Here is an 18,198-nt window from a genome sequence, read left to right on the forward strand (position 1 = left end):
CAGTGGAAATCTGGAGAGAAGAAAATCCTCTGTAGGACTAGGAGAATGGTAAGGAATTCAAGAAGAGTACTCATATGCTTAAAGTTTATTATTTGTTTAAGAGATTTGCTGGGTTGGGGCCTGAAACAGCACAAGAGGAACTCATGACTCCTGAGTTCTAGCTCTGGCTTGCCAGTGACTCCCTATTATGACCTTGGACAATTATTTAAACTGTGTTGCCTCAGTTTTCCCCTTGTATAAAATGGATGTAACAGAAATACTTACCATCCATGAGTGTTGTGAGGCTTTAGGAATTACGATTTGTAAAACACTGGCATATCTGGGGAAAAAATGCCATGGAAAAGCAAAGTATTTTAGATGGACAAAATAAAAAATAGTGAGATCTCTGAAGCTAACTCCTTGGTATTGATTCTTTTTATTTTATTTTTTAAAAATGCATCAGATATCCGGTAGTTAAGCGCAGGAGCAAGAAAGTTGAGAATGAGAAAAAAATTGGAGAACATGCATTCTATTCTTGCAAAATGGTTCATTTGGCAATACTATTGTCACAAGAATGTGACTTGACAAAAATTGCCTCCTTCAAACTAGAAGGAAAGTGTACAAGCTCCAAGCTTGATTTTGTCTCCTAGCACAGAGAGAATCCCGAATGGCAAAATCAGGACCGAAGTCACATGTTTTACAGGCTATTTGTGCCAGGAAACAAATTATCTAGCTTTTTTTAAAAAACAAAAACAAAACTACTCTTCCATAGCATTCTAAACCTTCATACAAATTATTCATGTGGTTTTTATTATTAATTATTATTATTATTTATTATTATTATTAAGTAGAAGAGCTAGTCAAGTGTGCACTGTAAATTGGAAAATAAATTTCCCTACAAACTTTTTCAGGGTATATAGAGTTGTCACTGAGATTTCATGGCTGCTGTGATGAATTGCCATTATGATATCATTCTCATGAAGAGAAGAATAAAGAAGTACTTTCACACCAGAGCAAACATAAAAAATTAAAAGACAACTTAGCCAAAGAGAAAACTGACTTAGCCAATCTTTCCCACTTATCTCTTTGCTGTTTTCAAAGAAATATGCTTTATGCTAAAGACTTTCCACTTGAAGGGCTGGCTTCCTCTTTGACCTACAGTGAAGTTATTATGCCCTTGCAGTCCTCAGTCACAGAGATGCGTGTGGTATGCCAAAATTGGCCCAAGTCTGAGGCAGAGCAATCTGTAACAATGAGCAGAGGACTGGAAGCTTGGAGCACTTGCATTTTAACCCAAGCTCTAATGTCAGTTCCCCCTGTGGGCTTAGCCTAGGTGCTTCAGCTCACTGCCTGGCTTTCCTCCTCTTTAAACTGGAGATAATACTACTGGTGGACATCAAGGGTTTAATTAGTTAATGTCTGAAAAGCACTTGTTATTAAAATAAACATTATGACTTCACTGCGGGGGAAGCAGCTGGGTTGTAAGGGAGTGAGTCTTTCATACCTATTTGAATTGGCGAGTGGGGTATGAAAAATCATATAAATCCTGTAAAAGATTAATGGATTGGCATTTAACAGATATGACTCTCCACTAGCAGTGTCCTGAATGAAGAACAGAGACAATAGAGGCAGAATCATGTGAGAGAACAGAGCTAATTAAACAATAACCAAGTTGTTCGAATTCAGAAAGTTTGTTCATTTTGAACATGTTTGTGCAATTTCTTGTACATTAATAGTTGTTTGTTTGCACACATGTTTGGGAAATGGCTGTTCTTTATTCCAAGTAAACAACAGTACTGGTGTCTGAACGTGAATATTCACTAGTCATTATGTATTTTTTGTTACTTCTTATTCTTTATTCTCCTGCTTAAACTGGTCAGTCATCTGTTCAAGGTGAAGAAAAAAAATAGCATGTGATTTAGGTGGCCAGTCGCACACCATGAATCGTGGGTAATCAAAGTGAACTGTACGTGAGCAGCTGAGTGGCTGAAAATTCTTTGTCCAAACTATTATTTATAAATTACAAGACATAGACTGAGATCATTATAGGGCTGCTCTGGAGTGCTGGAATGTCTGCTATTGTAGAAAGAAAAGGAGTATTGTGACCCCTTTAGACACTAGATGTCAGCAGTCAGGGCCTGCAACAGAGCCAGTCTCCAGGCAACTTAATTAGCAAAGCGAGCCTGTAGTAAGCTGCCTGATTGGTTCTGCTGCCTGACTGGTGGGAAGAGTCAGCAGACCAGCTCTTAAGCCTAGCAGCTGCAGTAGTTAAGTGACTACTCAAAGAATCCACCCACAGCTGTGATAGCTGCTGTGTAATTTTTCTCCAGGTATCCAGGACTGCACGTTACCTTGTTACCTCCTGCCTTCAGCATGAGGGAGTCTTGCCTATTGTGACAAAGTTCCTGCTCTACCTTGGTGGGTCTTGCGCTTATTGATGGATTTGCTTGCCTTGGACCTTCACAGCAGCCCTCAGCTTGGCTGTTTTTCTGAATTCACAGTCCAGGTTGACTCCTCCTGATCTGACCAGGAGTTGGGAGAATTTGGGGGGAACCCGGGCCCGCCCTCTACTCCGGGTTCCAGCCCAGGGCTGTGTGGAATGCAACTGTCTAGAGTGCCTCCTGGAACAGCTGTGTGACAGCTACAACTCCCTGGACTACTTCCCCATGGCCTCCTCCCAACCCCTTCTTTATCTTCCTCCTGATGTCTGATAATGCTCGTACACCTCAGTCCTCCAACGGTCCATGTTCTCACTCTCAGCTCCTAGTGCCTTACTCCTCACATGCACACCACAAACTGAAGTGAACTCCTTTTTAAAACCCAGGTGCCCTGATTAGCCTGCCTTAATTGATTCTAGCAGCTTCTTGATTGGCTGCAGGTGTTCTAATCAGCCTGTCTTAACTGTCTCCAGAAGGTTCCTGATTGTTCTGGAACCTTCCCTTGGGAAACGGAACGTCTTTTGCTTGCTCCTCAGCTATCTGCTTTCTATTCTTTCCTAAAGCCCCCTGGCCTGGACTTTTCTTACTTTTTGCACCTGCCTTAGTCCCCCCCCCCCCGACCGGGCCAGACACTTTTTTTTGTTTTCTTTTGATTCTTTGGGGTTTTTTTCCATTTACGTGCCTCGGCCCTTAGCTCGCTAGCACCCCCCCCCCCACGCCTGCTTTCGGGCGCAGCTATTTGCCTCAGCTGAGCCCCCGGAGGAGGGGGGGGAAGATTGCCAATTTTGCTGTCCGGAGGGGGGAGTGGAAACCCCCAGACCCAGCCGTTTTGCTAGCAGCTCGGACTTTACAACATTCTCAGCATGCTGGAAGCCTTGGAACACAGCCAACACAGCCGGAGAAGAAGATTTCAGAAGACAAGAGAAATAATCCAGGACAGCTATAAATCTTCGTGAAGGGGGCCGTAAGACTGAGTAATTTGCTGAATAATACTCTCGTGGGGGGGACTTTGACTGTGGTTACTTGCGTTTGTGGCGGCACAGAGGGTGTGGCATGGAGACCCCCACCTCCGATCCATCGGTTCCCCTACCCCCACATCATTATTACAACTGTCACGGCCCCCCCGCCGTCTGTCCCTGCTGGCAACCTGCCATCTCCCTTCGGATCCAGCTGTTCACTTTGAACTTTGCCTTCCGGACTGGACATAACAGCCGACCAACCGAGACTCTTTGGACAAACGTGTGTGGGTCTGCACCCCCCCTCCCTCCCCTGGATTGCTTATCCCACAGCTTGCCCCTATTACCGGACCCCGATTTTGTTTCTTCCCCCCCTCCCAGTCCAACCCCCTCGGTATTCCCCCCTCCCCGCCTGCAGCCTAGCGGGGAGGAGTGGTTTTTTTCCTGTCCCCCTCCCCCCTTCTCCTTCCGGTGTCTCCCTGTCTCTCCCTGCTCACAATGGCGGGAAACGAGAGGGGCGAGACTGCTTCAACAAAATTAGTTGTCCCTCCCCCACCGCCATCCCTGCCCGACCCCCAAGGTCCCCCCGCTACCACTATTGTCAAGATATTTGCCACCCCCCCTGCTGGGGCACCAGTAGCAGGAGGCACCAGGGTGATTGCTGCTGCTGCTGCACCCACCGCTCCCCCAGATTCTAGGAACCTCCCCCCCGGTTGGCCGGAAGGGCCAGGGCGGGAGGAAAGGAAAGGGCCCCGCTAAAACCACTGAGTCCTCCATGGCAGAGGCTGCCCCCATCGCTGTGGCCTCGTCATCAACCGTGGTGCCCCTCCCTGCGTTTCCCTCCACCAGCTCTGCGATTGTCCCTCCCGCGGCCCCCAGGACATATGCCCGGGCGGCAACGGGCTCCCCCCTGCCTGCCGCCTCGTCATCTCGCCCCCCCCGCCTCCGCCACCATCACCAGCGGCCGGGGCCCTTTCCCCGCCTTGACCAGGAAGCACGGCGTCCATTGCCTCCTGGTGCCCGCCTCGCCCCACGTGGAGACATACGTGCAGGCGTTGGCGAAGGTGGTAGGACCCACGGCTATTGTGGTGGCCTCCAAGATGTATGGGAAGGTCGCTTTTTTCTTAGCCTCGGAGGATGCCGCCCAGGAGGCAGTGGAGAGGGGCCTGACGGTGGGAGGGGGTTTGTCCCCCTAGAACCGTTAGAAGACCTGGGCGTTCGCCTCGTCCTTACCTCCGTTCCTCCCTTCTTACCCAATGCTGCCCTGTTACCCGCTCTTTCCACCCTGGGGAAACTTGTCTCTGTCATCAGCCCTCTCCCGTTGGGCTGCAAGGACCCCACCCTCCGTCACATTTTTTCATTCCGCCGGCAAGTGCAGCTTCTACTGCCAGCAGGGGCGCGTGACGAAGAGGTGCTCGAAGGGTCTTTTTTAGTCCTACCAGGGAGCCCGCTATCGGGTCTTTTACTCTACCGGAGAGGCCCAGTGCTACCTCTGCCGTTCAGCGGGGAATGTCCGCAGAGACTGCCCTTTGGCCCGGGGGGGGAGGGGCACCCGAAACCCCCGAGACCTGGCAGGACATCGGCCCCGTCACTGCCGACTCCCCTGGCTGCCCGGCACCTGAAACCAACCCTCCTCCTACTAGACCCATCGCTGCTCCCGTCCGGGCCCAAGAAATACCTTCCCTACAACGCCCGGGCGAGCAAGGGAGTCCCACCCTTGCTATTACCAATCCGGCAGAGCCCATGGAGGAGGGTGTGGCAAGGATATTACCGGGTATGGGCAAGGGCCCGCCCCAAGGAGAAATCCCCGCCCCTCATGCTGCCTCACCGCTACCCCTCCGAACCCTTGAACCATCGCCTCCGCCCTCCGACACGACCCCTGCTAACCAGCCCCCAGATGATGCTATGGAGGGCTGGACCCTAGTCCAGGGGAAGCGAGGCAAGCGGAAGGCTCGAGCTCCGCTGCATCCATCCGACGCAGAAGCCCCCCGGAAGACCAGGAAAGGGGGCACTGCTATCGAGCCTCCCGCCATGGCCACGAGCGAGATCCATCCGCTGGTGTCGGGAGGAGAAGACGGACTGGCATTGGAGGGCAGAATCCCCCCTCCACGGGAGACCCTCCCCTCTGAGACTTCTGAGGATGCCCCTTCTGCCTGGACACCACCCGAACCCCCCACGGACCCCGAGGCGACCGTTGAGGCGGGCCCTAGAGGAGAGGCCCCCGGGGTGGCAGGAGCTGGCCTCTCCCCTGTGTACGCGGAGATTGAGGCCCAAGATTTGACCCCGGTCACCCAGGGAGGGGATGATCTGCTGCCGGCTGGCCTCGAGCTGGGCAACCTTACCCCAGCCTCCCTTTCCCCATGCTCCCTCCCCCTAATTGCCTTCCCGGGTGAGCACCCTGCAGAAGGTGGTCCACCACCTGATGCCATGGCCGCTAAGACCACCATGGAGCCAGCGCCTAGCATTATTGGGAGCCCCCTCCCTTACCCCTTAACCCTCGACTCTGCTCAGGAGGCACCTTCTTTTAGCTGCTTGCCTCCTGAACCCCAGAGCCTTACCCCTGCCCCTGCCCCCACCCCTGCCCCTGCCCAAGTCCCCTCCTCCTGCAATGTTAGTGCCACCCCTGGGGTTATTTCCTTTCCACCTTTTGCAGATTCCCCCCAGAGAGCAGTCTTTGCACTTCCTAGCCGCGACCCATTAGGAGTGGCAATTTTTCCCCTGCCATCCCCCTCCACCCCAAGGCGTGAAATGAATTTAATAACCCCAGCCTGTCAAACGCCACGTCGGTGGTCCGTACCCTGTCTACCCGCCTTAGCGGACCACGAGGCTGTATTAAGAGTCCCATCAGGGAACACCTCGGGAATTGTAACCCCACCCCCCCCATGAGCTGCGGCATGCACTACGGAAGTTCCTAGAGCACCCGTGGCACCCGTGGCACCCGCGGGTGGCACAGCTGGCTCTTCAGCTATGGGGGGACTTTGATCAAATCCTCCAGGCCACAAGGGCCCTTATAAAGGAGGGCAGGGGGCAAGGAAGGCGCGGTGCTGCGGCCTACAGCAAGCCCGCAGCTTCCGACGCGATCTACTCACCCATGGGATGGGTCACGGGTTGCTGCGCAACCCGCCAGGGGCCCTGAACACCCCCCCAGCCCTCCGCATGACGCCTCTTATTATTGCGACCCTGAATACCAGGGGCTGTAGGATGGCTCTCCGCAGGTCCCAGGTGCTCTCTTACCTTCGGGAAGGGAGGTACTCTGTAGTTTTCCTGCAGGAGACCCATACGGACCCGGCCGCCGAGGACAGGTGGTGGCTGGAGTGGGGGGACGGGGTATACTTTAGCCACTTCGCGACCTGGCAAGCTGGAGTGGTGACCCTGTTCTCCCCCACCCTATGGCCCGAGGTGCTAGGGGTCAATGAGGCCATGCCGGGCCACCTGCTGCACCTTCGAGTCCGTATGGAGGGGCTCGTGGTTAATCTTGTTAACATCTATGCCCCGCAAATGAGCTCCAGGCAGCCACAATTTTATCAGCAGGTGTCCAACTTTCTCGGCACCCTGGATTCGCACGAGTGCCTGGTCCTGGGAGGGGACTTTAACACCACCCTCGAGGAACTGGACCGCTCAGGGGCCGAACCGAGCCCGGCCGCTGCGAATATTCTCCAAGGGATAGTTGACCATCACTCCCTAGTGGACGTCTGGCGTGACCATCACCCAGATGACACCTCCACGTTCACCTTTGTCCGGGTGGAGGCCCATCGGTCACACCACTCTCGGTTGGACTGTATTTACTTATCCCGTTTCCATCTTTCACAGGCCCACTCCTCCACCATTCGGCCGGCCCTATTCTCCGATCATCATTTAGTCACCGTAACGGTCTCCCTCCGTGCAGAGAGACCAGGGCCGGCCTATTGGCACTTTAATAACAGCCTGTTGGAGGACGAGAGCTTTGTGATGTCCTTCCGGGAGTTTTGGCTGGCCTGGCGAGAGCAGTGGCGTGCCTTTCCCTCGGTGCGGCAATGGTGGGATCTAGGGAAGGTGCGCGCCAAGCTCTTCTGCCATGACTACACTCGGGGCACCAGCCGACAGCGAAATGCGGCGATAGAGCAGTTGGAACGGGAGGTCTTAGAGATGGAGAGGTGCCTGGCCGCCAGTCCCGAGGACCCGCCCCTCTGCGGAGCGTGCCGGGAGAAGCGGAAGGAGCTCCGGGCCCTCGAGGACCACTGGGCCTGAGGTGCCTTCATTCGGTCCCGCATCCACCTCCTTCGGGAGATGGATCGCGGCTCCCGCTTCTTCTATGTCCTGGAGAAAACGAGGGGGGCCAAGAAACACGTCACCTGCCTTCTTGCGGAAGACGGTACCCCCCTCACAGATCCAGAGGAGATGTGTGGGAGGGCCCATGACTTCTACGCAAGCCTTTTCTCCCCGGATCCGACCGATCCTGGTGCTTGCAGGGTGCTCTGGGAGGAACTCCCCACGGTCAGCGTGGGCGACCGAGACCGACTAGAGCTGCCTCTCACCCTGGCCGAGTTCTCGGAAGCCCTCCGTCGCATGCCCACCAATAAATCTCCGGGCATGGACGGGCTGACCATGGAGTTTTACCACGCGTTCTGGGACGTTCTTGGCCCAGACCTAGTCACCGTCTGGGCTGAGTCCTTGCAGAGCGGGGTCCTCCCTCTGTTGTGCAGGCGAGCGGTGCTCGCTTTGCTGCCGAAGAAGGGGGACCTCCGCGATCTACGAAACTGGCATCCCGTCTCACTCCTTAGCACGGATTACAAAATCGTAGTGAAAGCAATCTCGCTGCGGCTAGGGTCCGTGATGGCGGACGTGATCCACCCAGACCAGACCTATACTGTCCGGGTCGCAGCATTTTTGACAACCTCTTTCTAGTCTGAGACCTTTTGGAACTCGGGCGGAGAGATGGTCTGTCGTTCGCCCTCCTGTCTCTTGATCAGGAGAAGGCGTTTGATAGAGTAGACCCTGGGTACCTCCTGAGCACTCTGCAGGCGTTTGGATTCGGACCTCAGTTTGTGAGTTTTCTCCGGGTGCTGTACGCCTCCGCGGAGTGTTTAGTTAGGCTCAACTGGACCCTGACCGAACCGGTCAGCTTCGGGTGAGGAGTGCGGCAGGGGTGCCCCCTCTCGGGCCAGTTGTATGCTCTGGCGATCGAGCCTTTCCTCTGTCTCCGCCACAGGAGGATGACAGGGTTGGTGTTGTGGGAGCCGGAGCTGCGGCTGGTCCTGTCGGCGTATGCCGATGACGTACTCCTCGTGGTCCAGGACCCGGGCGACTTGGCGCGAGTGGAGGCATGCCAGGCCATCTATTCGGCAGCCTCCTCCGCCCGAGTCAACTGGGTCAAGAGCTCTGGCTTGGCGGTGGGGGACTGGCGGCAGGTAGGCTCCCTCCCACCCGCACTTCAGACCATCCGGTGGAGTGCGGGTCCACTGCTCTATCTCAACGTTTACCTTTCCACCACGCACCCTTCCCCGCCGGAGAACTGGCAAAATTTAGAGGGCAGGGTGATAGAGCAGATCCGGAAATGGACGAGGCTACTCCGATGTCTCTCCCTCCGAGGGAGAGCACTGGTGCTTAACCAACTAGTCCTGTCCATGCTCTGGTACCGGCTCAACACCCTGGCCCCGGCCCCGGGTTTCCTGACCCACCTCCGGAGATTGATTCTAGAGTTCTTCTGGTCAGGAATGCACTGGGCCCCTGTTGGAGTTCTTCATCTACCCCTGAAGGAAGGAGGGCAGGGCTTGAAGTATCTGTACACTCAGGTCCGCATTTTCCGCCTCCAGGCCCTGCAGAGGCTCTTTTATAGTGCACGTAGTTCGGCGTGGAGCATACTGGTGCATGCCTTCCTGCGCCGCTTCCAAGGGCTTCAATACGACCGGCAGCTCTTTTATCTTTCTCTGAGGGGTTTTCCGTGAGACCTCTCCGGGCTGCCGGTCTTCTACCAGGACCTCCTCCGGACCTGGAAACTGTTTCTAACAACCAGGTCTGTGGCGGCCACCATGGGAGCAGATCTCCTCACGGAGCCCCTGCTACACAACCCCCAGCTCCGTGTGCAGGTGGCGGAGTCCCGCTTGGTGCGCCAGAGGTTGGTCCTGGTGGAAGTCACGAGGGTCGGAGACCTCCTGGCTTACGACCGGAGAGATTGGCTGGATCCCCTGACACTCGCTCGGCACATGGGGCTCTCCAGCCCTCGTACCTCCCGGCACGTACTTCAGGAGGTGAAGGCCACCTTGACCCCCGCTGCTCGGGCTGATGTCAACCAAGCCTTGCGCGAGGGTGCACCCCGCCCATCCTCTACCCCAGGCCCGCCGGACCTTTCCATTGGGCCTCTACACTGCCGATCCCAACAAACCCCTCACCCTTTCACTGTAAGCCAGCTGCATGAACTGCAGCCGGTCAGTTTTCAAATCGCACCACGGAATTATTTATACACACTCACGCTTCACACCCTTCATGCCCACACCCTGGTGTCCTGCCCCGATACAAAGTGGCGGGACCTCCTGCCACCCTTGGAGGGTGAGCAACCTCGGTGGGCCACCCACCTTGGTCCCGAGGCCCGTCGGAGACATCAGTTGGCGGCTCCTTCACGGAGCTGTGAGCACGGGCGTGTTTCTGACACGGTTTACCCCCATCCCGGATACTTGCCCTTTTTGTAATGTGAGGGACATTATATATCTAGAGTGTGCCAGATATATCTAGAGTGTGCCAGATTGCAGCCCCTTTTCCAGCTCCTCACAAATATTCTATTGCGCTTTTGGCTTCATTTCTCCCCTCACCTTTTCATCTATACACTCCCCATCCATGGCCCCACAAAATCGCGAGACCTCCTGGTTAATCTTCTCCTAGCCTTGGCTAAAACAGCCATTTATAAAACCAGAGAGGGGAGGTTGGCCCTTGAAGCATCCTGAGATTGTAGGGCCTTTTTCCGATCCTCAGTACATTCACATATCCGGGCGGAGTTCCTCTGGGCGGAGTCCACCGACTCCCTTGATGCTTTCGAGGAGCGGTGGGCGCTGTCCGGGGTTCTCTGCTCAGTGACCCCGTCCGGTTCCCTCTGTCTGACCCTTTGATTGAGGGGAAGAGCAAGAGACGCCAGCCCCAGCCATTGCCGCTGTGGATACCATCATTACTGTCATCTAGGAAGGGGTCCTATAATACATGGGTGTCTACCCCCCCACCCCTAAACCGCCCACCCTGCAGCCGTGCCCATCTTGCCGGGGCACTCTCAGGAGAGGGATAATCGGTGACACTGGCCACTAGGTAACTCAAGGGGGTGGAAGACCACGAGTGTCGAGGAAGCCCCCCCCACTCTGGGCCCAGGCTAGCCTGAACACTTCTCCCTCCTGAAAGCTGCTGTGTTATACCTTCTGTTTGCGTTGTTTTGTTGCATAGTTTGTTTTGTTTTCTTTGGTAAGTCTTTGTAAGTGTTACAAATAAAATTCTTTTCTGTTTCAAAAAAAAAAAAACCTTCCCTGTTACCTTACCCAGGGAAAAGGGACCTACTTAGCCTGCTCTTCTACTGCTGCCCTCTGGCCTGGGCTTTTCTTGCTTTTTGTCCATGCTTTCAGTTTCCCCCCGACTGGGCCAGACACTCTCCCCCTTTCTTTTCTTTTTGGTGTTTTTTTTTTCTTTCTCTGCTGTTGCTAGAGTGCTGGCCGGCTGCCACCCCCCCCACCCGCCCTTAGATGCTGCTGCCGCTCCAGCTGAACCCCCCCCGAGAGAGGGGGGACCTGCTGACCCGCTCCCTGGAGGGGGGGAGTGGAAGGACCCAGCTCCCAGACCCAGCCACTTGCTGTTTGTTTGTGGACCCGCCTCTGACTGAGAGAATTTCTTATCACCTGCTCTGGCATCCCTGGAATGTTGGAACTGCGAAAAAGAAAGCCCAGACAAGGAAGGGAAACAGCCGTCTACCGGAGGAACACCTCCCAGGGAATCTACAAATCGCCGTGGAGGGGGCCCAAGACTGAGTAACTTTCGAACTGTGCTCTCATATGGGGGAAGGCCCTGACTGTGTCGTGACTGTATTTGTAGGGACACAGAGGGTGTGGCATGGAGCTGCCCCCCAATCCATCTGTGTTTCCCCACACACACACACACACACACTACTATCCTCATCACTGCCCCCTCCATTGTCATTGCTGGCTGTTTAACATATGCCTCTGGACTTAGCTGCTCACCCTGATTCCACCATGTGGGCCAGAAGCACCAGCCAACCAAACAGGACTCTCTGGACAAGCGTACGGTGGTTCATGTGCTCCCCCCCCGAACTGCCCATCCCACAGTCTGTCCCTTTTTACCTGACCCCAACTCCAGTTAACCACCTGCCACCGCCCCCGTTGGGGCATCAGCAATGGAGGGCACAGGGGTGACCTCCACCGCTGCTATGCCCACCGCCTCCCCAGACTCTAGGGGACCCCGCCCCAGCCGGCGGGAAAGGCCAGGGCAAGAAGAAAGGGAAGGGCCCCCCTAAAACCACGAGGCCCTCCATGGTAGGGGCCACCCCCACTGCTGCGGCCCCGCCACCAACCACGGCGTCCCTCCCCACTGCCCCCTCCACCGGCTCTGTGGGTGTCCCTCCCTCACCCCCTAGGACATATGCCTGGGCGGCGGCAGCCCCCCCGCCTGCCACCTTGTCATCTCTCCAGCCCACCTCCTTCACCACCATCAACAGCGGCCGGGGCCCCTTTCTCACCATGACAAGGAAGCACGGTGTCCGATGCCTCCTGGTGCCCGCCTCGCCCCACGTGGAGACCTATGTGCAGGTGTTGGCGAGGGTGGTGGGGCCCTCGGCCATTGTGGGGGCCTCCAAAATGTATGGGAAGGTCGTCTTCTTAGCATCGGAGGCTGCCGCCCAGGAGGCGGTGGATAGGAGCCCGGCGGTGGGGGGGTGTTTGTCCCCCTAGAGCCGCTGGAGGACCTAGGCATCCGCCTGGTCCTGACCTCTGTCCCTCCTTTTCTCCCCAATGCTGCCCTGTTACCTGCCCTTTCCACCCTGGGGAAACCTGTTTCTGTCATCAGCCCTCTCCCGTTGGGCTGTCCCTCTGTCACATCTTTTCCTTCCACTGGCAAGTGCAGCTTCTCCTGCCGTCGGCGGTGCGTGATGGAGAGGTGCTCAAGGGGTCCTTCCTAGTCCCCCACCAGGGGGCCCGTTACCGGGTGTATTTCTCCACAGGGGAAGCCCGGTGCTACCTCTGCCGGGCATCAGGGCATGTCCGGAGGGACTGCCCCTTAGCCCGGCAAGGAGGGGCACCTGGGATCCCTGAGACCTGGCAGGACATCGGCCCCATCATTGCCAACGCCCCTGGCTGCCTGATACCTGAACCCACGCCCCCTCCTCTTCGGACAACCACTTCTCCCGCTCAGGCCCAAGGGGCACCTCCCCTACAACGCCCAGACGAGCGGGAGAGCCCCGCCCTCGCTGCTGACAATCTGGCAGGGCCTATGGAGGAGGGTGTGGCAGAGATACCACCAGGCATGGGAGAGAGCCTGCCCCAGGGAGAATCCTCCCTCCCTTATGCCGCCCCACCGTCCCCCCCCAAACCCCTGAGCCATCGCCTTTACCCCCTGATATGACCCCTGCTAACCAGCCCCCAGATGATGCCACAGAGGTCTGGGCCCTAGTCCAGGGGAAGTAAGGCAAGCGGAAGGCTCGAGCTCCGCCTCATCTACCCGAGGCGGAGGCCCCCTGGAAGACCAGGAAGGGGAGCACCGATACCGAACCTTCCGCTTTGCCCACGAGTGCGTCCCATCCACCGGTGTCAGCTGGGAAAGACGTGGTAGCACCAGAGGGTAGTGTCTCCCCTCCACGGGAGACCCTCACCTCCAAGACCCTCGAGGAAGCCCCTTCTGTCCTGACACTACCCGAAGCCCCCGTGAACTCCGAGGCAACCGTTGTGGCGGGTTCCAGCGGGGAGAACCCCGGGGCGACAGAAAGTGTCCTCTCCTCCATGTTCGAGGAGATCGAGGCCCTAGATCTGACCCCGGTCACCCAGGGGGAGGACGATCTTTTGCCAGCAAACCTCAATTTGGGCGACTTCACTCCACCCCTCTTTTCCCCATGATCCCTCCCCCTAACTGCTGTTTCTGCTCCCACCTCCGAGGAGCCCCTGGACTCCTCCATCAACCCAGTTGCTGATGGCACCCGCTGACAACCACCGAGCCTGCTCAGGTGACAGCCGGCGCCATGCAGCCGGGACACAAGCCGCCAGGGGCACCCCCCATTGGTGCGGTGCAATCGATTTTCTTCCTGGGCGGGGGCCCAACAGAAGATAATCCACCTCCTGATGCTGTAGCCGCTAAATCCACCATAGAGCCCATACCCAGTATCACTAAGAGCTCCCTCCCTACCCCCTTAACCCTCGAGCTTGATCGGGAGGTGCCACCTTCCAGCTGCTTGCCTCCCGAAACCCAGAACCTCGCCTCTGCCCCTGCCCATACCCCTATCCAGTTTACCTCTTGCGATGTTATCGCCGCCCCCAGGGCTGTCTCCTTCCCTTTTCCAACCGATGACCCCCAGGGAGCAGTCTTTGCGTTCTCCTGCCCTGACCCATTAGGGGCTGTTATTTTCCCTCCACCGCCCCCTATCGCCCCAGGGTTTGAGGTGGGCCTAGAAGCTCCAGCCCATCAGGCACCCCGTCGGGGGTCCACACCCTGCTTGCCCGTTTTAGTGGGCCACGGGGCTGCACCAAAGGCCCCGCCGGGGAACAACCGGGAAACCGTAACCCCACCCCTCCATGAGCTGCGAAGAGAGCTGCGGAAGTTTTTAGAGGATGTCCGTGGTTCCTGCAACAAGGGACAGCTTGCTCTCCAGCGATGGGGGGATTTTTTTCAAATCCTCCTTGCCAAAAGGGCCCTCATGGGGGAAGGTAAAGGGACGGAGAAGCAGGATGCCATGGCCTACTGGCGGGTCTGCGTCTTCCGTGACCAATTACTCACCTACGGGATGGGTCAGGGACGGTCACGCGGACCGCTGGAGGATGCAAGCGTCCCTGCCAGTGAGGATCCTCCCCTGCCCTCCCCATGACACCTCTCACCATCGCAACGTTGAACACCCGGGGTTGTAGGATGGCTCTCCGTAGGTCCCAGGTGCTCTCCTTCCTTCGGGAGGGAGGGTACTCTGTGATTTTCCTGCAGGAGACCCATACGGATCTGACCATTGAACATAGTTGGCGGCTGGAGGGGGGGGACAGGGTCTACTTTAGCCATTCCATGATTCGGCAGGCTGGAGTAGTGACCCTGTTCTCCCCCGACCTACGGCCCGAGGTGCTAGGGGTCGCCGAGGCTGTGCAGGGTCGCCTGCTGCAACTCCGGATCCATATAGAGGGGCTTGTGGCTAACCTCGTTAACGTCTATGTCCCAACATCGGGCCCGGAGCGGCTGCAATTCTATCAGCAGGCGTCCACCTTCCTCAGCATCTTAGATTCTCACAAGTGCCTGGTCCTGGGAGGGGATTTTAATACCGGCCACCGCGGACACACTCCGGGAGATAGTTGAACATCACTCCCTAGTGGACATCTGGCATGACCACCACCCGGATGACACTTCCACGTTCACCTTTGTCTGGGTGGAAGCCCATCAGTCGAGCCACTCCCGGTTGGACCGCATTTATCTATCACGCTTCCATCTCTCACAAGCCCACTTCTCCAGCATTCGGCTGGCCCCATTTTCTGACCATCACCTAGCCACCGTGACAGCCTCCCTCTGTGTGAAGAGGCCGGGGCTGGCCTATTGGCATTTTAACAACAGCCTGTTGGAGGATGAGGGCTTTGTGACGTCCTTCCGGGAATTCTGGCTGGCTTGAGAGAGGGCAGCAGCGCGCTTTTCCCTCGGCGCGGCGATGGTGGGACCTGGGGAAGGTGCGCGCCTGGCTTTTCTGCCACGACTACACCCGGGGAACCAGCCGACGGAGAAATGCGGCGATAGAGCAGTTGGAACGGGAGGTCTTAGAGCTGGAGAGGTGTCTGGCTGCCAACCCTGAAGATCCGCTCCTCTGCGGAGTGTGCCAGGAAAAGCGGGAGGAGCTCCGGGCCCTTGAGGACCATCGGGCCCGGGGCACCTTTGTTCGATCCCGCATCCGCCTCCTTCGGAAGATGGATCGCGGCTCCCGCTTCTTCTATGCCCTGGAGAAAACGAGGGGGGCCAAGAAACACGTCACATGCCTCCTGGCAGAAGACGGCACCCCACTCACGGAACCGGCGGAGATGTGCGGGAGAGCCCAAGCCTTCTACGCAAGTCTTTTCTCCCTGGATCCGACCGACCCTAGCACTTGCAGAGTGCTTTAGGAGGAGCTCCCTACGGTCAGCACGAGCGACCAAGACCGGCTAGAGTTGCCTCTCACTCTGGCCGAGTTCTCGGAAGCCCTCCGTCGTATGCCCACTAATAAGTCTTCAGGCATGGACGGGCTGACCGTGGAGTTCTACCGCATGTTTTGGGACGTTCTCGGCCCAGACCTAGTCACCGTCTGGGCCGAGTCTCTGCAGAGCAGGGTCCTCCCTCTCTCGTGCAGGCGAGCTGTGCTCACCTTATTGCCAAAGAAGCGGGACCTCCGCGATTTACGAAATTGGCGTCCCGTCTCGCTCCTCAGCACAGACTACAAAATCGTAGCGAAATCAATCTCGCTGCCACTAGGGTCTGTGCTGGCAGACATGATCCGACCGGATCGCAGTATCTTTGATAACCTATTTCAGGTTCGGGGCCTTTTGGAACTCAGGCATAGAGACGATCTGTCGTTCGCCCTCCTGTCCCTAGATCAGGAGAAGATGTTCGATAGGGTGGACCACGGGTACCTCCTGAGCACTCTGCAGGCGTTTGGCTTCGGACCCCAGTTTGTGGGTTTTCTCCAGGTGCTGTACGCTTCTGCAGAGTGTCTGGTTAAGTTCAACTGGACCCTGACCGAACCGGTCAGCTTCGGGTGAGGATTACAGCAGGGGTACCCCCTCTCGGGCCAGCTGTACACTCTGGTGATCGAGCCCTTCCTCTGTCTCCTCCGCAGAAGGTTGACAGAGTTGGTGCTGCGGGAGCCGGAACTGCAGCTGGTCCTGTCAGCGTACGCTGATGACGTGCTCCTCGTGATCCAGGACCCCGGCAACTTGGCGTGGGTGGAGGCTTGCCAGGCCATCTATTCGGCAGCCTCCTCCGCCCGGGTCAACTGGGTCAAGAGCTCTGGTTTGGTGGTAGGAGACTGGCGGCAGGCGAGCTCCCTCTCACCCATGCTTCAGAGCATCAGGTGGCGCACGGGTCCGCTGCTCTACCTCGGCGTTTACCTTTCTGCCACGCATCCCTCTCCACCGGAGAACTGGGAAAATTTAGAGGGCAGGGTGATAAAGCGGCTCCAGAAATGGATGGGACTACTCTGATGTCTCTCCCTCTGAGGGAGAGCGCTGGTGCTTAATCAACTAGTCCTGTCCATGCTCTGGTACTGGCTCAACACCCTGGTCCCGGCCCCGGGTTTCCTGACCAACCTCCGGACATCAATTCTGGGGTTCTTTTGGTCAGGAACGCACTGGGCCCTGTAGGGGTCCTTCATCTACCCCTGAAGGAAGGAGGACAGGACAGGACAGGACAGGAAGGAGGCTCCTCTATGGTGCAGGCAGTTCGGCATGGAGCACACTGGCGCATGCCATCCTGCAACGCATCTGAGGGCTCCGATATGACCGGCAGCTCTTTTATCTCCATCCGGGAGGTCTTCCATGAGACCTCTCCAGGCTGCCTGTCTTCTACCAGGACCTCCTCTGGACTTGGAAACTGTTTTTAACGACCAGGTCCGTGGAGGCCACCGAGGGGGTAGATCTCCTCGCGGAGCCCCTGCTACACAACCCCCAGCTCCGTGTGCAGGTGGCGGAGTCCCACTCAGTGCGCCAGACCTGGATCCTGGCAGAAGTCACGAGAGTCGGAGACCTCCTGGACTATGACTGGGGAGACTGGCTGGATCCCCTGATGCTCGCCCTGCGCATGGGGCTCTCCAGACCTCATATCCCCTGGCGTGTACTTCAGGAGGTGAAGGCTGCTTTGCTGCCCACTGCTCGAGCTTACCTTGACCGGGTCCTGCTCGAGGGCACGCCCCACGCACCCTCTACCCCAGGCCCGCCGGACTTTTTAATTGGACCCCTGCCCCGTGGATCCAATCGCCCCCCCCACACCCCTTCACTGAGAGCCGGCTGCATGAACTGCAGCCGGTACGCTTCCAAACCGCGCCAAGGAAACATCTATACATGCATGCGCTCCACACCCTTCACACCCTCACCCTAGTGTCCCGCCCCGATACAAAGTGGCGAGACCTTCTGCCACCTTTGGAGGGTGAGCAGCCCCCGTGGGCCAGCCCATATTCCACCTTGGTTCCGAGGCCCATCGGGGACATCAGTTGGCGGCTCCTTCATGGAGCTGTGAGCACGGGCACATACTTGGCGCGGTTCACCCCCATCCCAGATACTTGTCCCTTTTGTGGTGTGAGGGAAACCCTGGCGAACATATATCTGGAGTGCGCCAGGCTGCAGCCCCTGTTCCAGCTCCTCACAAATCTCCTATAACATTTTTGGTTGCATTTTTCCCCTCACCTTTTTATTTATGCACTCCCCATCCGTGGCCTCACAAAGTCGCGGGATCTCCTAGTTAACCTCCTCCTGGCCCTGGCTAAAATGGCCATCTATAAAACCTAGAGAGAGGAGGTTGGCCGATGGAGTTTCCTGTGACTGTGGGGCCGTTTTCCGATCCTTGGTCCGTTCACGTATCCGTGCGGAGTTCCTCTGGGCGGCATCCACCGACTCCCTTGATACTTTTGAGGAGCAGTGGGCGCTGTCTGTGTCCCCGTCCGGGTCCCT

Source organism: Lepidochelys kempii, chromosome 6, assembly GCF_965140265.1.
Source record: "Lepidochelys kempii isolate rLepKem1 chromosome 6, rLepKem1.hap2, whole genome shotgun sequence".
NCBI lineage: Eukaryota > Metazoa > Chordata > Testudines > Cheloniidae > Lepidochelys > Lepidochelys kempii.